Source organism: Cololabis saira, unplaced genomic scaffold (genome assembly GCF_033807715.1).
Source record: "Cololabis saira isolate AMF1-May2022 unplaced genomic scaffold, fColSai1.1 scf035, whole genome shotgun sequence".
Lineage (NCBI taxonomy): Eukaryota > Metazoa > Chordata > Actinopteri > Beloniformes > Belonidae > Cololabis > Cololabis saira.
The window spans coordinates 123,605-138,463 of NW_026906199.1; the positions used below are offsets into that span (position 1 = coordinate 123,605).

General features: G+C 53.0%; 5 non-coding genes across 5 annotated transcripts; all 5 read right to left on the reverse strand.

Annotated features, from left to right (window-relative positions):
- Window positions 1-1,980: 1,980 nt before the first annotated feature.
- trnav-aac (transfer RNA valine (anticodon AAC)) lies at window positions 1,981-2,053 on the reverse strand. Its single transcript has one exon. It is a non-coding gene; the product is annotated as a tRNA-Val (tRNA).
- A 3,430-nt stretch (window positions 2,054-5,483) lies between these two features.
- On the reverse strand, window positions 5,484-5,556 carry trnav-aac (transfer RNA valine (anticodon AAC)). Its single transcript has one exon. It is a non-coding gene; the product is annotated as a tRNA-Val (tRNA).
- A 3,452-nt stretch (window positions 5,557-9,008) lies between these two features.
- Window positions 9,009-9,081, reverse strand: trnav-aac (transfer RNA valine (anticodon AAC)). Its single transcript has one exon. It is a non-coding gene; the product is annotated as a tRNA-Val (tRNA).
- Window positions 9,082-11,785: 2,704 nt separating this feature from the next.
- Window positions 11,786-11,858, reverse strand: trnav-aac (transfer RNA valine (anticodon AAC)). The gene has a single exon. It is a non-coding gene; the product is annotated as a tRNA-Val (tRNA).
- Window positions 11,859-14,464: 2,606 nt separating this feature from the next.
- On the reverse strand, window positions 14,465-14,537 carry trnav-aac (transfer RNA valine (anticodon AAC)). Its single transcript has one exon. It is a non-coding gene; the product is annotated as a tRNA-Val (tRNA).
- Window positions 14,538-14,859: the final 322 nt, after the last annotated feature.

Here is a 14,859-nt window from a genome sequence, read left to right on the forward strand (position 1 = left end):
CCCTGGTCCTCCAGGCCCAAGGGCTGGCTCTTTCACTCCAGTGGCCGGTCGGTGGGGGGCTTAAAAGCGGGTCCCCGGGTTCGGACGGTGAGCCGGGTCTTTGGGTGGCTCCAGGTGAGCCGGGTTTTTGAGGTTGTTGAGTTGTTGTTAGGGTTTGGTGGTGGAAGCTCCTGAGGTGTGGTGGTGATGCTGCTGGGGTCTGGTGGTGCAGCTAGAGGGGTCTGGTGGTGGAAGCTCCTGGGGTCTGGTGATGGAAGCTCCTGGGGTGTGGTGGTGGAAGCTCCTGGGTTCTGGTGGTGATGCTGCTGGGGTCTGGTGGTGCAGCTAGTGGGGTCTGGTGGTGGAAGCTCCTGGGGTCTCGTGATGGAAGCTCCTGGGGTCAGGTGATGGAAGCTCCTTGGGTCTGGTGATGGAAATTCCTGGGGTCTGGTGGTGGAAGCTCCTGGGGTCTGGTGGTGATGCTGCTGGGGTCTGGTGGTGATGCTGCTGGGGTCTGGTGGTGGAGCTAGTGGTGTCTGGTGGTGGAAGCTCCTGAGGTGTGGTGGTGATGCTGCTGTCGTCTGGTGGTGGAGCTAGTGGTGTCTGGTGGTGGAAGCTCCTGGGGTCAAAGTCCAGAGTGCTAACCATTACACCATGGAACCCTGTTCAGCTTTTATTGTGTTTTTATTGTGGTCCTGAAACCAGAACATGAGTAAAAAACAATATGCGCTTGAGCATCTGACAGAGTGCTGTCCATGGTGCTAGGAGCGTCTGGGTGTTTATGGTACCAGGGCCCTGGTCCTCCAGGCCCAAGGGCTGGCTCTTTCACTCCAGTGGCCGGTTGGTGGGGGGCTTAAAAGCGGGTCCCCGGGTTCGGACGGTGAGCCGGGTCTTTGGGTGGCTCCAGGTGAGCCGGGTTTTTGAGGTTGTTGAGTTGTTGTTAGGGTTTGGTGGTGGAAGCTCCTGAGGTGTGGTGGTGGAAGCTCCTGGGGTCTGGTGATGGAAGCTCCTGGGGTGTGGTGGTGGAAGCTCCTGGGTTCTGGTGGTGATGCTGCTGGGGTCTGGTGCTGATGCTGCTGGGGTCTGGTGGTGGAAGCTCCTGGGGTCTGGTGGTGGAAGCTCCTGAGGTCTGGTGGTGGAAGCTCCTGGGGTCTGGTGGTGGAAGCTCCTGGGGTCTGGTGGTGGAAGCTCCTGGGGTCTGGTGGTGGAAGCTCCTGGGGTCTGGTGCTGATGCTGCTGGGGTCCGGTGGTGGAGCTAGTGGGGTCTGGTGTTGGAAGCTCCTGGGGTCTGGTGGTGGAGCTAGTAGGGTCTGGTGGTGGATGGGGTCTGGTGGTGATGCTGCTGGGGTCTGGTGGTGGAGCTAGTGGGGTCTTGTGGTGGATGGGGTCTGGTGGTAATGCTGCTGGGGCCTGGTGGTGGAGCTAGTAGGGTCTGGTGGTGGATGGGGTCTGGTGGTAATGCTGCTTTGGTCTGGTGGTGGAGCTAGTGGGGTCTGGTGGTGATGCTGCTGGGGTCTGGTGGAAGCTCCTGGGGTCTGGTGGTGGAAGCTCCTGAGGTCTGGTGGTGGAAGCTCCTGGGGTCTGGTGGTGGAAGCTCCTGGGGTCTGGTGGTGATGCTGCTGGGGTATGGTGGTGGAGCTAGTGGGGTCTGGTGTTGGAAGCTCCTGGGGTCTGGTGGTGGAGCTAGTGGGGTCTGGTGTTAATGCTGCTGGGGTTTGGTGGTGGAGCTAGTGACTTACATGTTTTGAAAAAGGCGGGCATGACGAAAAGATCCTGTAAAAAATCTCTGTAATATGTTTCTTTTTTTCCTGTAAAGTTGGACATTTGAAAGATTAGGTAAATGAGGAATGACTGGCTTTTAATCAGTTGTGGAACTGCAACGAAATTCATTTCTGCATAAGACCCAATGCGAGAAAGAGATGGTCGACCTTCCTGTGCCGAGCACCAAGAAGAGGATTAGAGGGGTTTTCCAAGTCCAAATAATATTATTGCAGTAATACATGTTTCCGCCCAGTTTCGAACAGGGGACCTTTCGCGTGTTAGGCGAACGTGATAACCACTACACTACGGAAACTTGCATGCTTTGAAAATGGCGGGCGTAACGAAAAAAAAATCCTATCTTCAAATCATTCATGTTAGAAATAAATGTGTGATTTCATATAAGTTGTCCTGGTGCGGTAAAATTAAAAATCATCCATCGGTATTACCATGCTGGGTAGAAAATACAAAATGTACCACAAGGGAAGCCAACTGATTACTTTTGAAAGACAGTACTGGATATGATTAATAACTGCAAATTAGGCAGTCGTCTTGCACATTCAAACATTACTCGTTGTTGGCAGGATTCGAACCTGCGCGGGGAATCCCCAATGGATTTCTAGTCCATCGCCTTAACCACTCGGCCACAAAAACGTGTCAGCTGTGTGTATGTGTGTGTGTGTGTGTGTGTGTGTGTGTGTGTGTGTGTGTGTGTGTGTGTGTGTGTGTGTGTGTGTGTGTGTGTGTGTGTGTGTGTGTGTGTGTGTGTGTGTGTGTGTGTGTGTGTGTGAATCTTCAGAAATAGACAATTTAGAGTCTTTATTTTAAAATGGTTGGTTTTACTTTATTTTAAAATGGTTGGTTTTACTTTATTAGGTTGAGACATATTTTCATCCTCATTTTGATTAAATGCATTTTCATCAACAGTCAGTGCAGTATGTTCATAGATCATACATCCACTTTCTTGTTTCCAAAAAGCTCTGGATAGATTTCAGTTAATCTCTCACATCTCATGTATGAGAGGATCTCTTAAGTAGCAGAGGATGGTTTCGATCCATCGACCTCTGGGTTATGGGCCCAGCACGCTTCCGCTGCGCCACTCTGCTGTATAACCAGGATGTGACTCCGCCACACAGTGGGGGGGAGGGGGGTAGGGACTTAAAAGCGGGTCCCCTGGTTCGGACGGTGAGCCGGGTCTCTGGGTGGCTCCAGGTGAGCCGGGTTGTTGAGGTTGTTGAGGTTGTTGAGTTGTTGTTGGGGTCTGGTGGTGGAAGCTCCTGAGGTGTGGTGGTGATGCTGCTGGGGTCTGGTGGTGCAGCTAGTGGGGTCTGGTGGTGGAAGCTCCTGGGGTCTGGTGATGGAAGCTCCTGGGGTCAGGTGATGGAAGCTCCTTGGGTCTGGTGATGGAAATTCCTGGGGTCTGGTGGTGGAAGCTCCTGGGGTCTGGTGGTGATGCTGCTGGGGTCTGGTGGTGATGCTGCTGGGGTCTGGTGGTGGAGCTAGTGGTGTCTGGTGGTGGAAGCTCCTGAGGTGTGGTAGTGATGCTGCTGTCGTCTGGTGGTGGAGCTAGTGGTGTCTGGTGGTGGAAGCTCCTGGGGTCAAAGTCCAGAGTGCTAACCATTACACCATGGAACCCTGTTCAGCTTTTATTGTGTTTTTATTGTGGTCCTGAAACCAGAACATGAGTAAAAAACAATATGCGCTTGAGCATCTGACAGAGTGCTGTCCATGGTGCTAGGAGTGTCTGGGTGTTTATGGTACCAGGGCCCTGGTCCTCCAGGCCCAAGGGCTGGCTCTTTCACTCCAGTGGCCGGTCGGTGGGGGGCTTAAAAGCGGGTCCCCGGGTTCGGACGGTGAGCCGGGTCTTTGGGTGGCTCCAGGTGAGCCGGGTTTTTGAGGTTGTTGAGTTGTTGTTAGGGTTTGGTGGTGGAAGCTCCTGAGGTGTGGTGGTGATGCTGCTGGGGTCTGGTGGTGCAGCTAGAGGGGTCTGGTGGTGGAAGCTCCTGGGGTCTGGTGATGGAAGCTCCTGGGGTGTGGTGGTGGAAGCTCCTGGGTTCTGGTGGTGATGCTGCTGGGGTCTGGTGGTGCAGCTAGTGGGGTCTGGTGGTGGAAGCTCCTGGGGTCTCGTGATGGAAGCTCCTGGGGTCAGGTGATGGAAGCTCCTTGGGTCTGGTGATGGAAATTCCTGGGGTCTGGTGGTGGAAGCTCCTGGGGTCTGGTGGTGATGCTGCTGGGGTCTGGTGGTGATGCTGCTGGGGTCTGGTGGTGGAGCTAGTGGTGTCTGGTGGTGGAAGCTCCTGAGGTGTGGTGGTGATGCTGCTGTCGTCTGGTGGTGGAGCTAGTGGTGTCTGGTGGTGGAAGCTCCTGGGGTCAAAGTCCAGAGTGCTAACCATTACACCATGGAACCCTGTTCAGCTTTTATTGTGTTTTTATTGTGGTCCTGAAACCAGAACATGAGTAAAAAACAATATGCGCTTGAGCATCTGACAGAGTGCTGTCCATGGTGCTAGGAGCGTCTGGGTGTTTATGGTACCAGGGCCCTGGTCCTCCAGGCCCAAGGGCTGGCTCTTTCACTCCAGTGGCCGGTCGGTGGGGGGCTTAAAAGCGGGTCCCCGGGTTCGGACGGTGAGCCGGGTCTTTGGGTGGCTCCAGGTGAGCCGGGTTTTTGAGGTTGTTGAGTTGTTGTTAGGGTTTGGTGGTGGAAGCTCCTGAGGTGTGGTGGTGGAAGCTCCTGGGGTCTGGTGATGGAAGCTCCTGGGGTGTGGTGGTGGAAGCTCCTGGGTTCTGGTGGTGATGCTGCTGGGGTCTGGTGCTGATGCTGCTGGGGTCTGGTGGTGGAAGCTCCTGGGGTCTGGTGGTGGAAGCTCCTGAGGTCTGGTGGTGGAAGCTCCTGGGGTCTGGTGGTGGAAGCTCCTGGGGTCTGGTGGTGGAAGCTCCTGGGGTCTGGTGGTGGAAGCTCCTGGGGTCTGGTGCTGATGCTGCTGGGGTCCGGTGGTGGAGCTAGTGGGGTCTTGTGTTGGAAGCTCCTGGGGTCTGGTGGTGGAGCTAGTAGGGTCTGGTGGTGGATGGGGTCTGGTGGTGATGCTGCTGGGGTCTGGTGGTGGAGCTAGTGGGGTCTTGTGGTGGATGGGGTCTGGTGGTAATGCTGCTGGGGCCTGGTGGTGGAGCTAGTAGGGTCTGGTGGTGGATGGGGTCTGGTGGTAATGCTGCTTTGGTCTGGTGGTGGAGCTAGTGGGGTCTGGTGGTGATGCTGCTGGGGTCTGGTGGAAGCTCCTGGGGTCTGGTGGTGGAAGCTCCTGAGGTCTGGTGGTGGAAGCTCCTGGGGTCTGGTGGTGGAAGCTCCTGGGGTCTGGTGGTGATGCTGCTGGGGTATGGTGGTGGAGCTAGTGGGGTCTGGTGTTGGAAGCTCCTGGGGTCTGGTGGTGGAGCTAGTGGGGTCTGGTGTTAATGCTGCTGGGGTTTGGTGGTGGAGCTAGTGACTTACATGTTTTGAAAAAGGCGGGCATGACGAAAAGATCCTGTAAAAAATCTCTGTAATATGTTTCTTTTTTTCCTGTAAAGTTGGACATTTGAAAGATTAGGTAAATGAGGAATGACTGGCTTTTAATCAGTTGTGGAACTGCAACGAAATTCATTTCTGCATAAGACCCAATGCGAGAAAGAGATGGTCGACCTTCCTGTGCCGAGCACCAAGAAGAGGATTAGAGGGGTTTTCCAAGTCCAAATAATATTATTGCAGTAATACATGTTTCCGCCCAGTTTCGAACAGGGGACCTTTCGCGTGTTAGGCGAACGTGATAACCACTACACTACGGAAACTTGCATGCTTTGAAAATGGCGGGCGTAACGAAAAAAAAATCCTATCTTCAAATCATTCATGTTAGAAATAAATGTGTGATTTCATATAAGTTGTCCTGGTGCGGTAAAATTAAAAATCATCCATCGGTATTACCATGCTGGGTAGAAAATACAAAATGTACCACAAGGGAAGCCAACTGATTACTTTTGAAAGACAGTACTGGATATGATTAATAACTGCAAATTAGGCAGTCGTCTTGCACATTCAAACATTACTCGTTGTTGGCAGGATTCGAACCTGCGCGGGGAATCCCCAATGGATTTCTAGTCCATCGCCTTAACCACTCGGCCACAAAAACGTGTCAGCTGTGTGTGTGTGTGTGTGTGTGTGTGTGTGTGTGTGTGTGTGTGTGTGTGTGTGTGTGTGTGTGTGTGTGTGTGTGTGTGTGTGTGTGTGTGTGTGTGTGTGTGTGTGTGTGTGTGTGTGTGTGTGTGTGTGTGTGTGTGTGTGTGTGTGAATCTTCAGAAATAGACAATTTAGAGTCTTTATTTTAAAATGGTTGGTTTTACTTTATTTTAAAATGGTTGGTTTTACTTTATTAGGTTGAGACATATTTTCATCCTCATTTTGATTAAATGCATTTTCATCAACAGTCAGTGCAGTATGTTCATAGATCATACATCCACTTTCTTGTTTCCAAAAAGCTCTGGATAGATTTCAGTTAATCTCTCACATCTCATGTATGAGAGGATCTCTTAAGTAGCAGAGGATGGTTTCGATCCATCGACCTCTGGGTTATGGGCCCAGCACGCTTCCGCTGCGCCACTCTGCTGTATAACCAGGATGTGACTCCGCCACACAGTGGGGGGGAGGGGGGTAGGGACTTAAAAGCGGGTCCCCTGGTTCGGACGGTGAGCCGGGTCTCTGGGTGGCTCCAGGTGAGCCGGGTTGTTGAGGTTGTTGAGGTTGTTGAGTTGTTGTTGGGGTCTGGTGGTGGAAGCTCCTGAGGTGTGGTGGTGATGCTGCTGGGGTCTGGTGGTGCAGCTAGTGGGGTCTGGTGGTGGAAGCTCCTGGGGTCTGGTGATGGAAGCTCCTGGGGTCAGGTGATGGAAGCTCCTTGGGTCTGGTGATGGAAATTCCTGGGGTCTGGTGGTGGAAGCTCCTGGGGTCTGGTGGTGATGCTGCTGGGGTCTGGTGGTGATGCTGCTGGGGTCTGGTGGTGGAGCTAGTGGTGTCTGGTGGTGGAAGCTCCTGAGGTGTGGTAGTGATGCTGCTGTCGTCTGGTGGTGGAGCTAGTGGTGTCTGGTGGTGGAAGCTCCTGGGGTCAAAGTCCAGAGTGCTAACCATTACACCATGGAACCCTGTTCAGCTTTTATTGTGTTTTTATTGTGGTCCTGAAACCAGAACATGAGTAAAAAACAATATGCGCTTGAGCATCTGACAGAGTGCTGTCCATGGTGCTAGGAGTGTCTGGGTGTTTATGGTACCAGGGCCCTGGTCCTCCAGGCCCAAGGGCTGGCTCTTTCACTCCAGTGGCCGGTCGGTGGGGGGCTTAAAAGCGGGTCCCCGGGTTCGGACGGTGAGCCGGGTCTTTGGGTGGCTCCAGGTGAGCCGGGTTTTTGAGGTTGTTGAGTTGTTGTTAGGGTTTGGTGGTGGAAGCTCCTGAGGTGTGGTGGTGATGCTGCTGGGGTCTGGTGGTGCAGCTAGAGGGGTCTGGTGGTGGAAGCTCCTGGGGTCTGGTGATGGAAGCTCCTGGGGTGTGGTGGTGGAAGCTCCTGGGTTCTGGTGGTGATGCTGCTGGGGTCTGGTGGTGCAGCTAGTGGGGTCTGGTGGTGGAAGCTCCTGGGGTCTCGTGATGGAAGCTCCTGGGGTCAGGTGATGGAAGCTCCTTGGGTCTGGTGATGGAAATTCCTGGGGTCTGGTGGTGGAAGCTCCTGGGGTCTGGTGGTGATGCTGCTGGGGTCTGGTGGTGATGCTGCTGGGGTCTGGTGGTGGAGCTAGTGGTGTCTGGTGGTGGAAGCTCCTGAGGTGTGGTGGTGATGCTGCTGTCGTCTGGTGGTGGAGCTAGTGGTGTCTGGTGGTGGAAGCTCCTGGGGTCAAAGTCCAGAGTGCTAACCATTACACCATGGAACCCTGTTCAGCTTTTATTGTGTTTTTATTGTGGTCCTGAAACCAGAACATGAGTAAAAAACAATATGCGCTTGAGCATCTGACAGAGTGCTGTCCATGGTGCTAGGAGCGTCTGGGTGTTTATGGTACCAGGGCCCTGGTCCTCCAGGCCCAAGGGCTGGCTCTTTCACTCCAGTGGCCGGTCGGTGGGGGGCTTAAAAGCGGGTCCCCGGGTTCGGACGGTGAGCCGGGTCTTTGGGTGGCTCCAGGTGAGCCGGGTTTTTGAGGTTGTTGAGTTGTTGTTAGGGTTTGGTGGTGGAAGCTCCTGAGGTGTGGTGGTGGAAGCTCCTGGGGTCTGGTGATGGAAGCTCCTGGGGTGTGGTGGTGGAAGCTCCTGGGTTCTGGTGGTGATGCTGCTGGGGTCTGGTGCTGATGCTGCTGGGGTCTGGTGGTGGAAGCTCCTGGGGTCTGGTGGTGGAAGCTCCTGAGGTCTGGTGGTGGAAGCTCCTGGGGTCTGGTGGTGGAAGCTCCTGGGGTCTGGTGGTGGAAGCTCCTGGGGTCTGGTGGTGGAAGCTCCTGGGGTCTGGTGCTGATGCTGCTGGGGTCCGGTGGTGGAGCTAGTGGGGTCTTGTGTTGGAAGCTCCTGGGGTCTGGTGGTGGAGCTAGTAGGGTCTGGTGGTGGATGGGGTCTGGTGGTGATGCTGCTGGGGTCTGGTGGTGGAGCTAGTGGGGTCTTGTGGTGGATGGGGTCTGGTGGTAATGCTGCTGGGGCCTGGTGGTGGAGCTAGTAGGGTCTGGTGGTGGATGGGGTCTGGTGGTAATGCTGCTTTGGTCTGGTGGTGGAGCTAGTGGGGTCTGGTGGTGATGCTGCTGGGGTCTGGTGGAAGCTCCTGGGGTCTGGTGGTGGAAGCTCCTGAGGTCTGGTGGTGGAAGCTCCTGGGGTCTGGTGGTGGAAGCTCCTGGGGTCTGGTGGTGATGCTGCTGGGGTATGGTGGTGGAGCTAGTGGGGTCTGGTGTTGGAAGCTCCTGGGGTCTGGTGGTGGAGCTAGTGGGGTCTGGTGTTAATGCTGCTGGGGTTTGGTGGTGGAGCTAGTGACTTACATGTTTTGAAAAAGGCGGGCATGACGAAAAGATCCTGTAAAAAATCTCTGTAATATGTTTCTTTTTTTCCTGTAAAGTTGGACATTTGAAAGATTAGGTAAATGAGGAATGACTGGCTTTTAATCAGTTGTGGAACTGCAACGAAATTCATTTCTGCATAAGACCCAATGCGAGAAAGAGATGGTCGACCTTCCTGTGCCGAGCACCAAGAAGAGGATTAGAGGGGTTTTCCAAGTCCAAATAATATTATTGCAGTAATACATGTTTCCGCCCAGTTTCGAACAGGGGACCTTTCGCGTGTTAGGCGAACGTGATAACCACTACACTACGGAAACTTGCATGCTTTGAAAATGGCGGGCGTAACGAAAAAAAAATCCTATCTTCAAATCATTCATGTTAGAAATAAATGTGTGATTTCATATAAGTTGTCCTGGTGCGGTAAAATTAAAAATCATCCATCGGTATTACCATGCTGGGTAGAAAATACAAAATGTACCACAAGGGAAGCCAACTGATTACTTTTGAAAGACAGTACTGGATATGATTAATAACTGCAAATTAGGCAGTCGTCTTGCACATTCAAACATTACTCGTTGTTGGCAGGATTCGAACCTGCGCGGGGAATCCCCAATGGATTTCTAGTCCATCGCCTTAACCACTCGGCCACAAAAACGTGTCAGCTGTGTGTGTGTGTGTGTGTGTGTGTGTGTGTGTGTGTGTGTGTGTGTGTGTGTGTGTGTGTGTGTGTGTGTGTGTGTGTGTGTGTGTGTGTGTGTGTGTGTGTGTGTGTGTGTGTGTGTGTGTGTGTGTGAATCTTCAGAAATAGACAATTTAGAGTCTTTATTTTAAAATGGTTGGTTTTACTTTATTTTAAAATGGTTGGTTTTACTTTATTAGGTTGAGACATATTTTCATCCTCATTTTGATTAAATGCATTTTCATCAACAGTCAGTGCAGTATGTTCATAGATCATACATCCACTTTCTTGTTTCCAAAAAGCTCTGGATAGATTTCAGTTAATCTCTCACATCTCATGTATGAGAGGATCTCTTAAGTAGCAGAGGATGGTTTCGATCCATCGACCTCTGGGTTATGGGCCCAGCACGCTTCCGCTGCGCCACTCTGCTGTATAACCAGGATGTGACTCCGCCACACAGTGGGGGGGAGGGGGGTAGGGACTTAAAAGCGGGTCCCCTGGTTCGGACGGTGAGCCGGGGTCTCTGGGTGGCTCCAGGTGAGCCGGGTTGTTGAGGTTGTTGAGGTTGTTGAGTTGTTGTTGGGGTCTGGTGGTGGAAGCTCCTGAGGTGTGGTGGTGATGCTGCTGGGGTCTGGTGGTGCAGCTAGTGGGGTCTGGTGGTGGAAGCTCCTGGGGTCTGGTGATGGAAGCTCCTGGGGTCAGGTGATGGAAGCTCCTTGGGTCTGGTGATGGAAATTCCTGGGGTCTGGTGGTGGAAGCTCCTGGGGTCTGGTGGTGATGCTGCTGGGGTCTGGTGGAGGAGCTAGTGGTGTCTGGTGGTGGAAGCTCCTGCGGTGTGGTGGTGATGCTGCTGTCGTCTGGTGGTGGAGCTAGTGGTGTCTGGTGGTGGAAGCTCCTGGGGTCAAAGTCCAGAGTGCTAACCATTACACCATGGAACCCTGTTCAGCTTTTATTGTGTTTTTATTGTGGTCCTGAAACCAGAACATGAGTAAAAAACAATATGCGCTTGAGCATCTGACAGAGTGCTGTCCATGGTGCTAGGAGCGTCTGGGTGTTTATGGTACCAGGGCCCTGGTCCTCCAGGCCCAAGGGCTGGCTCTTTCACTCCAGTGGCCGGTCGGTGGGGGGCTTAAAAGCGGGTCCCTGGGTTCGGACGGTGAGCCGGGTCTTTGGGTGGCTCCAGGTGAGCCGGGTTTTTGAGGTTGTTGAGTTGTTGTTAGGGTTTGGTGGTGGAAGCTCCTGAGGTGTGGTGGTGATGCTGCTGGGGTCTGGTGGTGCAGCTAGAGGGGTCTGGTGGTGGAAGCTCCTGGGGTCTGGTGATGGAAGCTCCTGGGGTGTGGTGGTGGAAGCTCCTGGGTTCTGGTGGTGATGCTGCTGGGGTCTGGTGCTGATGCTGCTGGGGTCTGGTGGTGGAAGCTCCTGGGGTCTGGTGGTGGAAGCTCCTGAGGTCTGGTGGTGGAAGCTCCTGGGGTCTGGTGGTGGAAGCTCCTGGGGTCTGGTGGTGGAAGCTCCTGGGGTCTGGTGGTGGAAGCTCCTGGGGTCTGTTGCTGATGCTGCTGGGGTCCGGTGGTGGAGCTAGTGGGGTCTGGTGCTGATGCTGCTGGGGTCCGGTGGTGGAGCTAGTGGGGTCTGGTGTTGGAAGCTCCTGGGGTCTGGTGGTGGAGCTAGTAGGGTCTGGTGGTGGATGGGGTCTGGTGGTGATGCTGCTGGGGTCTGGTGGTGGAGCTAGTGGGGTCTTGTGGTGGATGGGGTCTGGTGGTAATGCTGCTGGGGTCTGGTGGTGGAGCTAGTAGGGTCTGGTGGTGGATGGGGTCTGGTGGTAATGCTGCTGGGGTCTGGTGGTGGAGCTAGTGGGGTCTGGTGGTGATGCTGCTGGGGTCTGGTGGAAGCTCCTGAGGTCTGGTGGTGGAAGCTCCTGGGGTCTGGTGGTGGAAGCTCCTGGGGTCTGGTGGTGATGCTGCTGGGGTATGGTGGTGGAGCTAGTGGGGTCTGGTGTTGGAAGCTCCTGGGGTCTGGTGGTGGAGCTAGTGGGGTCTGGTGTTAATGCTGCTGGGGTTTGGTGGTGGAGCTAGTGACTTACATGTTTTGAAAAAGGCGGGCATGACGAAAAGATCCTGTAAAAAATCTCTGTAATATGTTTCTTTTTTTCCTGTAAAGTTGGACATTTGAAAGATTAGGTAAATGAGGAATGACTGGCTTTTAATCAGTTGTGGAACTGCAACGAAATTCATTTCTGCATAAGACCCAATGCGAGAAAGAGATGGTCGACCTTCCTGTGCCGAGCACCAAGAAGAGGATTAGAGGGGTTTTCCAAGTCCAAATAATATTATTGCAGTAATACATGTTTCCGCCCAGTTTCGAACAGGGGACCTTTCGCGTGTTAGGCGAACGTGATAACCACTACACTACGGAAACTTGCATGCTTTGAAAATGGCGGGTGTAACGAAAAAAAAATCCTATCTTCAAATCATTCATGTTAGAAATAAATGTGTGATTTCATATAAGTTGTCCTGGTGCGGTAAAATTAAAAATCATCCATCGGTATTACCATGCTGGGTAGAAAATACAAAATGTACCACAAGGGAAGCCAACTGATTACTTTTGAAAGACAGTACTGGATATGATTAATAACTGCAAATTAGGCAGTCGTCTTGCACATTCAAACATTACTCGTTTTTGGCAGGATTCGAACCTGCGCGGGGAATCCCCAATGGATTTCTAGTCCATCGCCTTAACCACTCGGCCACAACAACCTGTCAGCTGTGTGTATGTGTGTGTGTGTGTGTGTGTGTGTGTGTGTGAATCTTCAGAAATAGACAATTTAGAGTCTTTATTTTAAAATGGTTGGTTTTACTTTATTTTAAAATGGTTGGTTTTACTTTATTAGGTTGAGACATATTTTCATCCTCATTTTGATTAAATGCATTTTCATCAACAGTCAGTGCAGTATGTTCATAGATCATACATCCACTTTCTTGTTTCCAAAAAGCTCTGGATAGATTTCAGTTAATCTCTCACATCTCATGTATGAGAGGATCTCTTAAGTAGCAGAGGATGGTTTCGATCCATCGACCTCTGGGTTATGGGCCCAGCACGCTTCCGCTGCGCCACTCTGCTGTATAACCAGGATGTGACTCCGCCACACAGTGGGGGGGAGGGGGGTAGGGGACTTAAAAGCGGGTCCCCTGGTTCGGACGGTGAGCCGGGTCTCTGGGTGGCTCCAGGTGAGCCGGGTTGTTGAGGTTGTTGAGTTGTTGTTGGGGTCTGGTGGTGGAAGCTCCTGAGGTGTGGTGGTGATGCTGCTGGGGTCTGGTGGTGCAGCTAGTGGGGTCTGGTGGTGGAAGCTCCTGGGGTCTGGTGATGGAAGCTCCTGGGGTCAGGTGATGGAAGCTCCTTGGGTCTGGTGATGGATATTCCTGGGGTCTGGTGGTGGAAGCTCCTGGGGTCTGGTGGTGATGCTGCTGGGGTCTGGTGGTGATGCTGCTGGGGTCTGGTGGTGGAGCTAGTGGTGTCTGGTGGTGGAAGCTCCTGAGGTGTGGTGGTGATGCTGCTGTCGTCTGGTGGTGGAGCTAGTGGTGTCTGGTGGTGGAAGCTCCTGGGGTCAAAGTCCAGAGTGCTAACCATTACACCATGGAACCCTGTTCAGCTTTTATTGTGTTTTTATTGTGGTCCTGAAACCAGAACATGAGTAAAAAACAATATGCGCTTGAGCATCTGACAGAGTGCTGTCCATGGTGCTAGGAGCGTCTGGGTGTTTATGGTACCAGGGCCCTGGTCCTCCAGGCCCAAGGGCTGGCTCTTTCACTCCAGTGGCCGGTCGGTGGGGGGCTTAAAAGCGGGTCCCCGGGTTCGGACGGTGAGCCGGGTCTTTGGGTGGCTCCAGGTGAGCCGGGTTTTTGAGGTTGTTGAGTTGTTGTTAGGGTTTGGTGGTGGAAGCTCCTGAGGTGTGGTGGTGATGCTGCTGGGGTCTGGTGGTGCAGCTAGAGGGGTGTGGTGGTGGAAGCTCCTGGGGTCTGGTGATGGAAGCTCCTGGGGTGTGGTGGTGGAAGCTCCTGGGTTCTGGTGGTGATGCTGCTGGGGTCTGGTGCTGATGCTGCTGGGGTCTGGTGGTGGAAGCTCCTGGGGTCTGGTGGTGGAAGCTCCTGAGGTCTGGTGGTGGAAGCTCCTGGGGTCTGGTGGTGGAAGCTCCTGGGGTCTGGTGGTGGAAGCTCCTGGGGTCTGGTGGTGGAAGCTCCTGGGGTCTGGTGCTGATGCTGCTGGGGTCTGGTGGTGGAGCTAGTGGGGTCTGGTGTTGGAAGCTCCTGGGGTCTGGTGGTGGAGCTAGTAGGGTCTGGTGGTGGATGGGGTCTGGTGGTGATGCTGCTGTGGTCTGGTGGTGGAGCTAGTGGGGTCTTGTGGTGGATGGGGTCTGGTGGTAATGCTGCTGGGGTCTGGTGGTGGAGCTAGTAGGGTCTGGTGGTGGATGGGGTCTGGTGGTAATGCTGCTGGGGTCTGGTGGTGGAGCTAGTGGGGTCTGGTGGTTATGCTGCTGGGGTCTGGTGGAAGCTCCTGGGGTCTGGTGGTGGAAGCTCCTGGGGTCTGGTGGTGGAAGCTCCTGGGGTCTGGTGGTGGAAGCTCCTGGGGTCTGGTGGTGATGCTGCTGGGGTATGGTGGTGGAGCTAGTGTGGTCTGGTGTTGGAAGCTCCTGGGGTCTGGTGGTGGAGCTAGTGGGGTCTGGTGTTAATGCTGCTGGGGTTTGGTGGTGGAGCTAGTGACCTACATGTTTTGAAAAAGGCGGGCATGACGAAAAGATCCTGTAAAAAATCTCTGTAATATGCTTCTTTTTTTCCTGTAAAGTTGGACATTTGAAAGATTAGGTAAATGGGGAATGACTGGCTTTTAATCAGTTGTGGAACTGCAACGAAATTCATTTCTGCATAAGACCCAATGCGAGAAAGAGATGGTCGACCTTCCTGTGCCGAGCACCAAGAAGAGGATTAGAGGGGTTTTCCAAGTCCAAATAATATTATTGCAGTAATACATGTTTCCGCCCAGTTTCGAACAGGGGACCTTTCGCGTGTTAGGCGAACGTGATAACCACTACACTACGGAAACTTGCATGCTTTGAAAATGGCGGGCGTAACGAAAAAAAAATCCTATCTTCAAATCATTCATGTTAGAAATAAATGTGTGATTTCATATAAGTTGTCCTGGTGCGGTAAAATTAAAAATCATCCATCGGTATTACCATGCTGGGTAGAAAATACAAAATGTACCACAAGGGAAGCCAACTGATTACTTTTGAAAGACAGTACTGGATATGATTAATAACTGCAAATTAGGCAGTCGTCTTGCACATTCAAACATTACTCGTTTTTGGCAGGATTCGAACCTGCGCGGGGAATCCCCAATGGATTTCTAGTCCATCGCCTTAACC